The sequence below is a fragment of the Cavia porcellus genome, unplaced genomic scaffold (assembly GCF_034190915.1).
Source record: "Cavia porcellus strain 051 isolate PalLab524CR breed Dunkin Hartley unplaced genomic scaffold, mCavPor4.1 scaffold_2, whole genome shotgun sequence".
NCBI classification, from domain to species: domain Eukaryota; kingdom Metazoa; phylum Chordata; class Mammalia; order Rodentia; family Caviidae; genus Cavia; species Cavia porcellus.
In genome coordinates this window covers 134,957,199-134,973,364 of record NW_026947485.1, presented here as the reverse complement: position 1 = coordinate 134,973,364, position 16,166 = coordinate 134,957,199, and positions in this window count along the sequence as shown.

Sequence of the window (16,166 nt, the reverse complement as noted above, 5' to 3'; positions counted from 1 at the left end):
CTTTCAATTTCATTGAATAGTTTGAGGAGTGTCGGCATTAGGTCTTCTTTGTATTTCTTGTAGAATTCTGCAGTGAATCCATCTGGGCCTGGGCTCTTCTTGGTGGGTAAGGACTTAATTACATTTTCAATTTCATTAGCAGAGATTGGGTTAATCAACAGTTTTACATCCTCTTGATCTAGCTTTGGTACTTCATATGCTTCTAAGAATCTGTCCATTTCTTCTGTGTTATTTCGAAATAGGTGTTGATGATCTTCTGTATTTCTATTGGGTCTGTAGTGATTTCTCCTTTTTCATTTCTTATTGCATGAATTTGAGCTTTTTCTTCCCTTTTTTTAATAAGGTTGGCTAGGGGCTTATCGATTTTATTTATTCTTTCAAAGAACCAACTCTTTGATTCATTGATTTTTTGGATTGTTTTTTTAGTCTTTATTGCATTGATTTCTGCTCTGATTTTTATAATTTCTTCTCTTCTTTTGGCCTTGGGCTTGACTTGCTCTTCTTTTTCTAGATGTTTGAGGTGTAACATCAGATTATTTATTTGTATTCATTCTGTTTTCCTGATGTGTGAACTCAGTGCTATAAATTTTCCTCTGAGGACAGCTTTCATTGCATCCCACAGATTCCGGCAAGTTATATTTGCCTTTTCATTTTCTTGTAGGTAGTGTTTAATTTCTTCTTTGATTTCCCCTGTGACCCACTGATTACTCAAGAGTGTGTTATTCAGTTTCTATGTGTTTGTGGGAATTTTGTAGTATCTTTTATCATTAATTTCTGGTTTCATAATGCTATGGTCCAATAGCATGCAAGGGATGATTTCAACCCTTTTGCATTTATTTAGATACGTTTTGTGAATTAATATATGGTCTATTTTAGAAAATGACCCATGTACTGCTGAGAAGAATGTGTATTCTGTTGTTGTTGGGTGGAATACTCTGTATATGTCTATTAAGTCCATTTGTTCACAGGTGCAATTCAGTTCTTTTATTTCTTTGTTGATTTTCTGTCTGGTTGATCTGTCCATTGGTGTCAATGGTGTGTTAAGATCTCCTGTTAAAATTGTGTCACTGTTAACTTGGTTTTTCATTTCTGTTAGTACTTGTTTTATATAACTGGGTGCTCTGGAATTTGGTGCCATACATATTTAAGATAGTTATCTCTTCCTCTTGGAGTTTTCCCCTAACCAGTATGTAGTGACCTTGTTTATCCCTTCTGATCATTGTTGGCTTGAAGTTCACATTGTCTGCCAACACAATAGCCACTTGCACTTTTTTTGGGGGGGGTTCCTGTTGCATGAAGTATTGTTTTCCATCCTTTGACTTTCAGCCTGTGGGTATCCTTTTGGGCTAGATGGGTTTCTTGTAGACAGCATATGGTTGGATTTTGTTTCTTGATCCATTCTGCCAGTCTGTTTCTTCTAATTTGTGCATCTAGGCTGTCTTTCAGTATTCTTTGCAGGGTTGGCTTTGTGCTCATGTAGTTTTTCAGCTTTTCTTTGTCATGGAAGTATCTTATTTCTCCAGCCATTTTGAAAGACAGTTTTGCAGGATACATCAGCCTAAGTTGGAAATCATTTTCCTTTAGGATCTGAAATACTTCGCTCCATGCTCTTCTTGACTTTATTGTTTGTGCTGAGAAGTCTGCTGTGATTCTGATAGTTTCTCCTTTATTTGTGATCTGTCTTTTCTCTCTTACAGCTTTTAATATTCTATTCTTTTGTTCGATTTCTGGGATGGCCATTACTATGTGTCTGGGGTGTAGTTTTATTTTGGTTATGGCTATTTGGAGTTCTATATGCTTCACTGATCTTGACATTGGTTTCCATTCTCCTGTTTGGGAAATTTTCAGCTATTACTTCTCTAAATATCCTCTTGACATCCTTTATGTTGTTCCCTTCTTTTTCATTTATCCCTATTAGCCTTATGTTGTTCCTCTTTGCGTCATCTTGCAGGTGTTGAATTGTTATTTCCTGATTTCTTGTTAGTTTTAAAAGAACTTTCCTTTCCTGTTCACTGGCTGCAATCTTGTCTTCAAGGTCTGAGATTCTATCTTCACATTCATTGAGGTGGTTTTTACAACTTTCGATGGAGTTTTTGATTTCCTGTATATCTCTTTGCATCTGCTTTATATATTGTTTGTTTCTTATATTGTTCATCCAGGGATTCTATTTTTTTATCTCAAGTTTTTAACTGTGTCTTCTTTAGATATGTTCAGCATCTCCTTCATTTATCATTTCTTCTTTTACCTGAGAGATTATTTCTAGTTTGATTTCCTTTAAGGCTTCCCAGAGTTGCTTCTTTATTTCAGTTACTATTATTTCAGGTATTTCAGATATGTGGCATATATTTTCTTCTATGCACATGGCTCCTAGGCTTTCTTGGGATGGGCTGGATGTTTGAGACTGCATTTTGGTCTTTCATTTTGTCATTTTCCTATATTTTTGTGCTTCAAGTTTTGTTCCAAGTGAATTAGAGAGGTCAGCCAAGCTGGGACAGAGGTCCCTGCTCCCTCCTTACTCACTGATTTGGACAGGAAGCAGAATCCTGGGCCCCAGGCAAAGGAAACCATTCGCCAGGCCTAGGGCAGGCTTCCATTCTTCTGCTTGTCTTACTGGACCAACAGGGAGCTGGAGGAGCCTTGCCCCCAGGCGAACAGGAGAGTCTGTTTGTTTGTTTTTACATGAGGAGAAATATAAGATGCAGTTTTCCTGGATCTAGCTTATTTCCCTTAGCATTTTGACCTCCAGTTTCACCTATCTTCCCACAAGTGACATGACTTCATTCCTTGTGGCTATATACATCTCTCTCTCTCTCTCTCTCTCTCTCTCTCTCTCTCTTTCTCTCTCTCTCTCTCTCTCTATATATATATATATATATATATATATATATGTATAGTACACACAGACACACACATATACTTTATCTAGAAGACTAAAGTCCAGAATATAGAAAGAAATTTTGTTAAATATAGCACTAAGTACAAGTAATCTAATCCATGAAAGTCTTTCTATTTTTAGTTTATTTGCAAATGCTGTTTTAAAAACTTTGTTTAGTGTTGGAGAACACTACATAGTGGTTCTGAACAGGATTTAAATTTTAGTAATTGTCTTTCTCTGTTTATCTGTGAGTCTGTGCTAGGGCTAGGCCCCTTGCCTGGCAACGCGAGCTGTTTCATAGTAAGTGAACCTCTATGAATCACTGGTCCTATCTGAGGCCTGTAGTGGTCTGTGAGGCCAGACATATCTCAAAGGGCAAGATAAGGCCACAGCTGAGGATACTCTGGCTCCATCCCCAATTAACAAGGTAGAGACTGCAGCTGCAAAGATTACTCCTGCAGTCTCACTTCTACCATGTCTTCATGATAAGACAGTGCTACTAAATTGACTTGATTCATTAGTTGAAGACGTCCTTGAACTGACTCCCAAGGTGCTACTCATTGTCTGTGCTTTCCTCAGTTTCTCTGTCCTTTTTCCTTGTTCCTAATATAAGTGGACTGATCCAGAGAATCCTTTGTCTTTACCCCTGAAGTCTCGTGCTTAATTCAAGGGTTTTGACCCTCCTGGAGCCCTAAAAATCATACAGTTTGTCTCTTTTTATTTAACCTCCACCGTACACACATTTGGGAGATCGGGGATCTAGGACAGAATCTGATAGTTTAGTACTTTTTTCATTGGATCATTTTGCAGGGATAGTTTCTGCTGATTTAATGTTTCCTTTGGGCCATAAATTCTTGTTTATTTCTGTCCTTGTGATTATTTTGTTGAAATCTGTACTTATGAACCTCATAATGTGAATGCCTCTGGAAATTCAATTTTACACCTTCTTTGATACATTACTTTATTTGTTGTGAGCTATCTCTATGTTGAGGATTAGCCTGTGATATTAAATTTAACTTCTTTTTCAGGTCTTTTCTGAATTTGCTCTTTTAATCTGGAGGTATTCAGTGACTTTGCACTTTCCTCTATATATGTCATTGCTTTTGAATGTTCTTGCCCTTAATGCCTTGCCCCTAAAAGGAAAAACAACAAAAATGAAGAATATGTTGGCACCATATCCACCACAGGGATTCAATCAGATTCCAGGTATTTTGGGGACAAGATAATACATTGTCCACACTGGATCCTGTAAGCTGAGAGCCTCCTGGTCCTGGAACCTACATACAGTCAAATGCCATGAGTCTGCATGGCAAATTGGTAGCTTCTACCAGGTTAAGAGTTTCTAGTAACTGATATTAACAGAAATTTATGGTTAAAGTCCACGAAGTTGTATGTCTTCCAAAAGTTCCAGAGTTCCAAAAATTATATCAGACATACTCTGCCAACTCAATCCTATTGTAGATGGGAAACAGAATTCTCTGTGCTTCTGATTTGTATTTGCCATCTTCTTTTCAAACTGGGACACACTGTTCTTTATATGGTAATCTCAGGAGAAGTAAGGAAAGTATTAAATTAGCAAGAACATCTAAATGCAATTAGATATTATGTGATTAACACATTAATAAGACATTTTGCCCTGAGAATATATTTGTATGGCAGCATCATTGAGCATTATATTTTATATAATCCATAATTTTATATAATCCATCACCTATTTGGTGATGGATAAGTTGAACTTTCATACCTTGAAATTCATAATTGTTTCTTTATTAGAATTGCATTTCAGAGAGGAAATCAGGGAGAGTGATCTCCTACTATCATGGCAATGACTAAAAAGCCTTTTATCATGAAATTTTGTATTTTTAGGGTAATCTATACTGAGAGTTCACTTTATGTTGTCTCCATCATGAAAATATTTTTCTTCCACAAATTTGAATATATTCAGATTTAATCATCAATTACCCTCCAGAATTGCTTAATTTTTTTTTTGTGCTAAGTGATGTTATAATGTGCTAGAGACTCAGAAAAATGATAAAGAATCAAAGTTTTTCTCAGAGAACCATGGTCATTTTGAGCACAAATAAATGTAAAATTAAGTTCAGCATATTGGCTTAGATATAATAATGATACATGTTCTAGACACAAAATTATAGAAATAATTTTAATATTGAGTACATCACAACAAAGCTTAACATGAGGTACAAACAGAGATGCAGAAAAGATATAAGTATAGGAGAAAACAAAAGTTAGTGCCATTAGAATGATTTAGCCTAATTGCAGAAAATATCTAGGTCAAATTTTTGAAAATTGTAGATCCTCATATAATGCTTATCATATGGGTATTTTAGCAAAAAATGTACATGAGATTATGAGACAAAATGATATTTTTGGATGACTGCTGGAGATTTTATAGTGCTGAGGTGTGATATTTTATTTTGCTTTCCTATTGCTGGGACAAAATACTTCACACCTACAACTTAAAGGAAGAGATGTTTATTTGCCTCCTACTTTGAGGGGATTCACTTCCTGTTCAGCTGTCTGGAAAGTAACATGGGCGGAGGAAAGGGCCCTCTCCTTCATGAGGAGGAAAAAGCACCAGAGAAAAAGGGACCAGGCACCAGATATAAGCTGGTCACACCCCTGTGTCTCATCCAGATACTTCCTCATGTATGCTTTATTAATCCTATAGGTGTCTCTGAAACTAAGTTGACTATCAGAATTGTCTCGGATGTTCATGGAAAATAAAGAAACTGAAGGTAAAAGAAGCAATTTATTTCTAAATTCAGTAGTTCAGGCAAAGCGCAAACAAAATTAGATTTGTTTGTGGTAGGCAAGTGAGGAGGAAAAGTTAGAGGCAGGAAGCATTTAGGAAACAAGACCCTTGAGATTTGTGTACAGTTGGTAAATAGGGAGTATTTTAAGCATTTGTAATTTCCAGGGTCTTTTTGATCTTTAAGTGTGATGTAATATGATAAGTACAAAATATTTCTAAGTGTTCACATGCTGTTTAAAACATTTATAGGCTGTGCTTTTTAAATACTTAGATTATTAATATTTGACTTTCCATCTAAATATTTTATCTAAATATGAATAGAGGTACATCTTTAGTGCTAAAAAGTTCTATGGTTTAAAAAATAATACTGTAATACTTTGACTTAAATCTTTATGGATTTATTTAAATACTAAAGTCATTTAAATAGCTTAGAATTTTTTTATAAAAAATTTCTAAATTCTTTTTTTATATTTTATTGGAAATTATCCCTCAAAAGACCCTCCAAACTTATTTACTGTTCTTTAATCAAAATAACAGAATAAAGAAGCAACTCCTTTTTGGCAGAGTATAAAGACATATATTTAGCTCCTTTTCTTATAAAAACAAAACCACAGCAACTTTTCTTTCTTTGATGTATGCATATTTTTTAACATATCCATCTGTGTCTCCTTCTACAATATAGCTAATTAAGTTTTTGTTTTCTTATGCTGTATAAATGCAGCTGTAATGTGCTGGTTACTAAAAATGACTAGAGTAATTCTTGCTGGAACTCGTTGATTACAAACTTGCTCATTGCAATCAGGCAATACAAAATCTTTTTCTTAAGCAAAAGAGGAAATATCTTAGTTTATAAAAATTTAGAAAATTTCATTGTTCAGCAATGGCATTTGCTGGGTGTATTTCTAATAGCAACTGTGCATTTAAAAGGAACAAAAAGGAACTAAAATTTAGTACTATAAAGTATATTTATAAGAAGATATCTGCTTTATTTAGTTGTCTTCTAAAATGAATTAATTCTAAATGTAATCAAACCAGTAATATCTATGGTCTCTTTTGTAGGTATGCCTATACTGATTGGGTATACACATAAGTGTATACGTTGGTTGTCTTTTGTTGCCTGAAAAATAACCAAAAATTTGTGGTAGATTTAAATATTTTTTAGTTCTATGGGTCACCAATTAGGGTTAGGTTCAGCAGGGAAGTTCTCATGATGGTTTGACCTGTCTACATTTGGTTTAGTCTTACGATGGTTGGACCTGTGTTAGCAGTCAGGTACAGGTTAGATGGACACATCTGCTTCTAAGAGTTGACCAGCTATTGACCAGAAACTTAGGAGCAAATGAGTTATGGATGTTTATCAAATAGTGGGTTAGTCCTATGGTGTGACAGATGTCAAGTAGAAGAGAAAGAAAGCCCTTATTCTTAAGTACTATTGCAGCTTCTGCTTGGCTCATATTTACTACTGTTCCACCTATCAAAACAGGTCACATGACCAAATATTAAATCAGCTTAAAATAAAACTTTAAAAGGTCTTGGGGTTACAGAGAGAGACAGAGGAAAGAACAAATGAATGACTATATTTCCGCAGTCTCCCTCAGCATGGCTATCTGCAGGCTTGTCTCCTCATCATTCCTTATCTTTTATCTGTAAATTGAAAGATTGAGCAGCTAAACTCAGCTCTTGCATTTAGCTATATGCCCACTTACTCATTTTTGGCCATTTCAGTGAAGCCCATGGGATGATTTGAAAGAGATTTGTGCAGAACTGAATTATATGATATGAATTCTTTCCACAGCATTTAAAATTTGTAAATACTTTTCTAATTACTAATATATGTAGTTTTCTTTAATCTGGAAATATATATATATATATATGATTTTGTTAAGTGTAATAACAAGCAGACTTACACTTGCTTCCTTCTCGTCAGTCTGGCTTTCTTCTGCTGTGCCTTGTATAGTTCTTCCACCTATGATATATGCATTATAGCAAATAAGAATTCTAAGTATCAGTTTTACCCATATTGCTATATTGGTCCCAAATAAATAAATTGCCATGTGGTAAACTTGTGAGAATGGGTTCCTGGTTTGGAATGTGGGTGACTTCTAGAAGCTACAGGTGACTATGATTTTTATCTCCCAAAGCCCTGTGTTCTCATGTGTAAAGCATTTGCAACATGAATGGGTTATGGAATTTTATAGCACATTTACTGTTAGGAGGCTAAGATGTGCCTGAAAGAACTGGGTCTCTGAGGGGATGGCCCCACATAGTCTGCCTCTTCCCAGTTCCTCCTTTGTTCTCTCTCTCTCTGCTTTTCATTGGCCCTGGGAAGTCATGAGCTAATTCTCCTCTGTGGTTGCCCTCTACCATGCTACCCTCCCCTGGAGACATTGGACCATAGACTGAAATTTCTACAAATTGTGAACCAAAGTAAACTTTTTCTTCTTTACATTGAGGTGTCTTAACAAAAATGTAATTAGTGCAAGTGGTGATTAACAAACATCTAAAACTGTCTCTCATAGCTAGACGTAGACTATTTTCCCTGTTTACAGATGAAAATGTGGCTTTGATCAACATCTTGCATGAAATCTTATGAAATTTTATATAGTGGATCTAGCTATACAGAGTCCAGTGCCTGGATACTGAAACTCTGACGTAATAAAAATGTGTAGTTTTAAACTCTTAGGTTTCTAACAGTTTGTCCTATAGAAATAGAAAACACTGAGAAATATGCCTTCACTTTATACCCACATAAAATGTTTAAGTTTGGCCTTTCTGATTTTTAGTTTAAATTATACAAATGACTATCAAATAAAGTAATAATGGTTTTATGCTTTGTGAGTAAATAGAAACATATAGATTTCTTCTGTCACACATTTTCCAGACTCTGTCAACATATTTTTTTTATATTTTTCTTCAAATTAAGGCAGAAATTCCAATTCATTAACTCTGGGAATAGAAAATCTAATCTAAAACACTGAAAATTACTGTTTTTCCTTGGGCTCAGCATGATATATGTGTGATTACAACAATTTTTTTCCCCAAAAAGTAGAAAAAATAACTTTTATTTCCACTGTACAAAATGTTGTGGGCACAATGGCTAATTTATGTTTATCACCTTAAAATTCAAACAACTCTAATTGTATTCAAAGTTCTCCATTATTTTTGTCAAGAATATGGGTTATTATCAACCATTCAAGGGTGAATTGGCTAAAAGAAAGAATAAGAGTAAGTTTTTGCCACATGTGGGCCACAAGTGTGGGGAAAAATAATTTTATTTTAAAATGCCATAAATTGAGATTCATTGTAGAAGACTATGTGTTCATCTTAGATTGTCAAAATATATTGAATATAAGAGACTAATTTTAGTTTTTAATTTTAGTTTTCTGGTTCATTATAATTTTAAGGGAAAAGTAATTTTAACATATTTATTTTCATGTACAAATATGCTCATTTTAATGCTTCGTAAAGCGACTATGAGCTGGTGAAAGGTGAATTTTGTATAGCTTTGATATTAAAGCATTTTGTAACATGGAACTAATGGTACATTACCATGATAGTTATATCAACAATTAAAAGTCTAGTGGAATTGCAAGGGAAATATTTCAAATGTTAAAGCAACATTTTATATGGATTCATTTTACAAGTACTTTCCAATTGTTTCATTTTTCAAACGTCAGCATTTCAATCTGAAATGGAAACTCCAAAATCAAACACAAAATGCCCTTCAGTTAGAATAGCAGAGGTAAGGAGAACTTTACAGTGTGCACTAACTTCAAAAGAAAAACAGATTTCTATTGTTTTCTAAAGTTATGTATCAGTATTCATCACGTGAAAGAAAGACTGAAGCCTCAGTATTGGGTGCCAGCAATGACCACTTAAATGCTCTGTGAATATAACGCCAGGTTTGAGTTGGGTGTGAAGAGTGAATCAGTGTTTCAGGTAAATGAAGAAGTTTCCATTTCCTTAGTGTTTTGTAATGATACTGTTTAAAGGTCATGATGTACAGATAAAGAAAAGACAAAAAAACGGAAAGTTTCTTGAACCTCTCCAATCCCTTAGTGATTTGATTCTTTTTTTTTTTTTTCCTCCAAAGGCCATTATAGGGTTACTTAGAAACTAAGCCACCTACAAAATAAGTGCAGCAATGAAGAACATCAACAAGCTGTGGTAGACAGGGGTTTTCCTGGGCTTCAGCAAGACGCAGCCAATGTCACTTTGCATTTTCCCAAGGCCTCAGAAGCTGATTAGAGAGAGGGAAATTCGTGATTAGACTGCCTGTAGCATTCCACATTTTCATGCATTTTTCCTAAGTCATTTACTGGAGGAGAGATTTCAGAAAAAGCCAATATGTTTCATTTCATTTAGAGTGCAGAGATGGTGTGACAGTTTTACAGCTGAGATAGTAGTGGTAAAATAACACAATTCAGTACTTGGTAAATATCATTTTCTTGGCCTAACTCTTTTAAAGTTTGAGTATCATGAGTTTCATTTCATAAAAACAGATGAAATAATAGATCCATGGTAGGCAGAGAGTATTCAAGTGTCGAGGAATAATAATTAAATCAAAATTAAAAGTTTACTATGGTTAACCAAAAAAATACAATATTGTCAAATAGTAATGCATTTTCAAATGGAGTATTTATATTTGAAATACTGATTTTTCAATGCTGTTGTGATAGTATCTTTAAAAACAATCTTTTTTAAGTGAATGAACTCAAAATATGAATTTTAATTAAGCTTAGATCTCATAGATTCTATGGAAGGGAAGACAAGTTAAAAATATTTTCTCTCTGTATTAACGAATGAAATGAGGTTACAGAAAATCAATAACCTATATTATTAATTATGGCAGAATCCAAGCACTGTACATATCTGAGGTCAACCTTTTGTTTTTAATCTATAATGTGCTGCAGTAATTATAGAATGCTTCTTCTAATTAAAAATTTAAATGTCTTATGACCCTCTAATACTTACATAGCAGTATGAATTGATAATTTTTTTGTGGGCACATATAATGTTATGTATTTGTCACTATGGATCTGTATATTTACTATAAATAGATATTTGCATATAAGCATCATGCATGGACATCTGTTAGAATCTGTTTTTAAATGTCTTTGATTTGTTAAACAGGAGTATTAGTTTTATTGTTTAAAAATATTTGTTCAGTGAATGAATGGCACTGTTACTGTATTTATTACTGTTTTCCAAGTTCTAATATACTTTATATTATGCAGATAATTTTCATGTGTAATGAAAGGTAAGACAACGAAATGAGTTAGTAACTTATTATGCAATGTTGTATACAACCCTGAATAATGTGTTCTTTTTGGAAAATATATTTCTAGTATTGTAAAGCTCCATACATGACTCTGAGTCAGCTTTTCCTGAAATACTTGAAGTGCAATCTCACTATTATCTTATAAAATATTTTACCAAATTTTAAATGACTTCTCAATACTGTGCCAATACAAAAAGTGTGACAATTGTCTGTTTTGTGTGTTCTTTGCACCATCTGGTTTTTAATCTGTATATATAGCTAACTTTATAAAGTCTTCTAAGATAAATAAGTGAATCTGATGCTAGAAAAATCAAATGGGTTGAGAGAAGAGGACAAAAAAAGAACTGAAATTTGTTATGTACATATACTTCCTATAGTGAATGCAACCATTATATACTGCAAATGTATACTAAAAAAAGTAAAAAAAAAAATAAAAACACAAAATAATAACATTTTATTAGTATTAGTGACAGAACAGAGAAATATAAGAAAGGAATAAAGTTAACTTTGGTTAACTAATTCAAGATAAATGAACATAAGATCTTCTAATTCAATAGAAAAAAACAAACCTGAATACATATCAGCACCAGAGTAAATACAAAATCCTGACTGTTACAGTCATTCATTTATTATACCAACATGGGCACATAATTGAATGAGTGATCTGTCATAAAATTTCTATCCATTTGCAGCTGATGGGCATTTTGGTTGTTTCCAAGACTTAGGTATAGAAATTATACTGCTATAAACATGGGTGCACATATATCTATGTGACATGGCATTTTCAATTTTTCTGGGAAAATACCCAAGAGGGGAATAGTTGTATTGAATGGGACTTTCAGTCCTAGTTTTTTGAGAAATCTATTTCTGAGATAACAGTGTGCAATATGTTAACTGGTGTTAATTCCCTGTTTTCTTTTCTTTTCTTTTTTTTTTTGAAATTCTGCATCATTTCTATCCTTTTTCCCCATTTTTTAAAATAAAAAATTATCATTCTAAAAAATTTCCAGTGATTCTTTAATTCCTAAATTTAAGAACAGAGAAGTAGGTGAAGCTGCAGAACACTAAGGCAAACGTGCCAATGAACAGTTTTTAGCATGCTTGTTTAAATTCAATAGAATACAAGTAGATATTATTCATGATTTTCATAAACTGTCTTCTTAATGTCTTTTAAATGGTTCATGTACAGATTTCCAGAGAGTAGAAATTACCTTTTCCCAACTTCCATTTCAAGAGATGTTAGAAAAACTAGTTAGTTCACAGAAAGTGTCTTGAACCTCTCCAATCCCCTGTTGGCTACCTGCTTTCTACACATATTAAAGAGACAATCTCCAAGCTCAATTTCTTCTCTCTTATTTGAGAAATACATAACATCTAACACTAAGGAGATTTTATAACATAAAAGCATGCAAATTCCTCATTTAATAGAATAAATATTAAAGACCGAATGGAGCTCACATTTTTGTTCAAAACATTTATAATTTGTACAGATTACCACTTTAGAAGAGGACAGACAATTTTCCCAGTAATATAGAAATAATTATAAATTCATAGAACTACACATTCTCAACCTTGTTTCATTTTTAAATGAATTTTCTTTGGTTGGCTTTAGTTACAAAATTTAAGGAGACAGTTCAATAAACTGAAATATTTTTACGAAGTCATTATGATATAAACATGTGTGCTAGAAAAAAGGTGACATGAAAACTAGCTGCCAGATATTGTAGGATTTTAATTGGCTTCTGATAGCTGTCTTCAGATAGATTTTGGTGCAATACTGAGTAGAATTAGTAAAATCAGAATATAAATTTATAATATAAATCATAATGAAATAGACTTCCATAACAGAAAGGCTAGTACAATAGAAAAATCTCTAGATGAGAAGGACATTTTCAGAAGTTAAAGTTTTCTGCTTATGTGAAGATATTTCTGCTTATGCAGAAATACTTGACAGTCATTTGCCAACACTCTGCTTCTGTAGAAATGAATATGTCTTCTGTTATTTAAAGAATGCATTTTTAAATAGTATTCTTCATCAAGCATGATAGGGTAGATAGATATTGCATGCAAAATTTTACTTATATATTGAGACAAATATAGATATTTATAATATTAAATGTTTAAATAAAAAATTCTGTTCTGCCTTTTGTATTATGAATGAAACATTCTGATGTGTATGCTTTTATTATGCATATGTGTTAATTTTAATGTGTATACATAAAGAAGGGAATGGCTGAGCAAGAGATCATCTTATGGGTAAGCAGCAAGCCCACTGCTCTCACTGGAGTCGGAGATGTATTCTACAAGTGAAGATTTACCTCCTGATGATATCAGGCCCATTTTTTCTCATTTTAACTCAACCCATTTGCTCCTTCCCTTTGTTCATCGTCCCTTCAGTGAAATGCTCAGTAATTCTTTGTCTTTTCTGTTCTCGTACCTTTGAAATATTTGTAGGCTTTTATCATCTTACCTTTTCAGTCACCCTTTTACACAGTTACAGGGACTTCAAATTTTAAAACTTCTTTTGTAAGTCAAAACCTATATTCCCTTAATCATTTCTGCTATGCTTCTCTGAACTTCCTTTACAAGTCTTTTATCTATAGTGCTATGGCTCTGAGATGTCTAAAAATCAGGCCACTAATAATAAGTAAAAAAGAGTAGATCTGGTCTTGAGGTTCTCTCCATTTGGAAATAAAGATATTTTCTGTTTTTCTCTTCTGTATTACCCTACAGAGGACAGAAAAGTCTGAAGTTTTTTTCAAAAATTCTTGCCTTGACAAAGAATCTGCAGTAATTAAATGACAGACTTTTTTCTTGTTTTGAAGCTGGTTTGCTTTGATTTTTTGGCAAATATTACTTTTGTTATCTGAGTCTTCTTGATAAATTCTTGTTTTTTATTAGTTCATATTTACAATACATAATGTTCACCATTCTGGGGGAGTTGCTACGTGTACCTAAGACATTTTAATTCTATTTTTTAACTCCTCCCCCCCATCTCTTAATCCCTTTCCTGTCTGATCTATCTACCTACTTCTTATGATCTAACTTTTATGTTACTTTTTAAAAAAATTTTGAGTTTCTCATAAAAGAGAAATATGTGACATTTAGACTTTGATTATTTCATTTAACATTATGATCTCAAAGTGTGTTCGTTTTCCTATAATGACTCAAGTTTGTCCTTCCCTTTTTACACTATTTTTTTTTTTTTTTTTTTTTTTTTTTTGCATTGTGATTCTAGAACTTATAGAGACAGCAGTGTCTTTGCTTGCAACTTGGTCTTCCTGAGCACTGACTCTATGGCTTGTTCAGCTTTGCCGTCGTCTGATCCCTCACCTGAAGGGAAAATTCTCCAATCTTGAATTCATTGGAGATTTATCAGGCCGGTTCTTCTTCAGTGCCTCAGAAATATTATAGTTTGAATATTTTCTACTGTCCATTAAGACTTTGACTTACCACTGATTTCTTTTGGCACAAGCAAACTTTTGTTGGACATGGTTTCTGCAGCAGGGTAATGAATTAGCAATACGCAGAAAAACAAATGTAATCAACTTGTACACAAATCACAGTGTTAGAACTCTTATAACAAGTGACCTAATTCACTTCATGTAATAATGGTCTTGAGCTGAAGCATAGTGTTTTTTCCAAACACAGAAGGACTGATACAGTTAGATTACATAGTTCCAAACCTTCAAAACCAACAACCTGTGGTTAGTTACATAATTCAGTTTCCTAGATAATAGTATAAGCTTATTTAGAAAAGGCAGAATCTGCTTCATTTTAGAAACTGTAGTTTGTATTGAAGTTACAGATAATCTATTCACAACACACTACAGATCATATATTAAATACCCAGCCACACTTCAAGGGTTAAACAAAATTCAAAGCAGGCAGTGCATCAAGTAATTAGATCAAATATGTTGTTTGGAATTAAAGTCAAATTCTTTTAATTGGTACATCTCAGTGAGAGTAGAAATACAAACTTGTAATTAGATGATTGGCCTGATTATCAAAGCCCATTGGTGCAGATTGTGCAGAGAGAGCCACACGTTTTGGCATAGTTTTCTTAGATAGCCATGATATGGGAAATGTGTTGGGTGGGTATAATAGGACATGGTTGGCAGAAGTGTGTAAATGTAGGCAGAGTGAATAATCCAGGCCAGCCGAGCCTATTCACAACTATATGTGAGAATGAATGAAAATATTTGCAAAAAAAGTTTTGTTTCTTTAGTAAAATAATTGCATTGGATTATTTTGTGTACTAGTAACTAGTTAAACACACACTACTAAATCACAGCCTCTGGTATTTAAGTAGGTTTGAATTTGGTTTGCCATTATTAGCCACAATATGTCAACTTGAGTTTGGATGTCTTTCCACATTACTCTGGAGCATACTGACAGATCTCAGTAGGCAATAATGAGGATTCTTATTTTTAATAAATTATGAAAGCTGGAAAGGGACTTTGCAAAAATGAAAAAAACTATAAACAATCAGTAATTTTCCATAAATTACTTATGGAATTATTTTATTTTATTGGATATCATGCTGCTTTTTCTTTCTTCCTTTCTTTCTCTTCATTGTGTTTTCAACAGTGGAAATCAGGACTCCAAGAAGTCATCTAATTCATACCATGATATAACAGCTCAAAATAATCCAGTGAAAACCATACAAGGCTTTTCAACTAGGAATTTGTAATAAAAAAATTTGTGGCTTGGAGTTTCTCTACTTAAAAAAAAGCAAGATGTCAATAACAGTGAATTTCTATAAACTCTTAAAGAATATGGTGAAACTTTAAGAAAATAAATTGTCTCAAGCACTTTAGAAAAGCCATTTACATTGAATTCCATTGCTATATAAGAATTATTTTAATTGTCCCTTGAATGCCTTTTATATATTACATATTCTGTTACTGTGTATGGCTGATTGTGAACATTACTTAAATTTGTATAGGTATAAATTTAAAGTACATTTCCTGCAGATGAAAAATAAAGTTCTATGACCTGCAGTGAATGGAACAAAATTAACATATGGAGGACAAACTTAACATACAGAAATTATTTTCATTGTCAAATGCACTGAGAGGTAGTGCTATCATTTTCTGGGGACTACAAAAGACTCACTATATAAATGGAAAGAAAAGGAAATATACATAATTAATTATATGTACATGGCTCAGTCAGGTGTTCTGAGTAAGGTGAATGCTACCTCCTTCCCAACCATTCACAATGGCTGTCTGCAC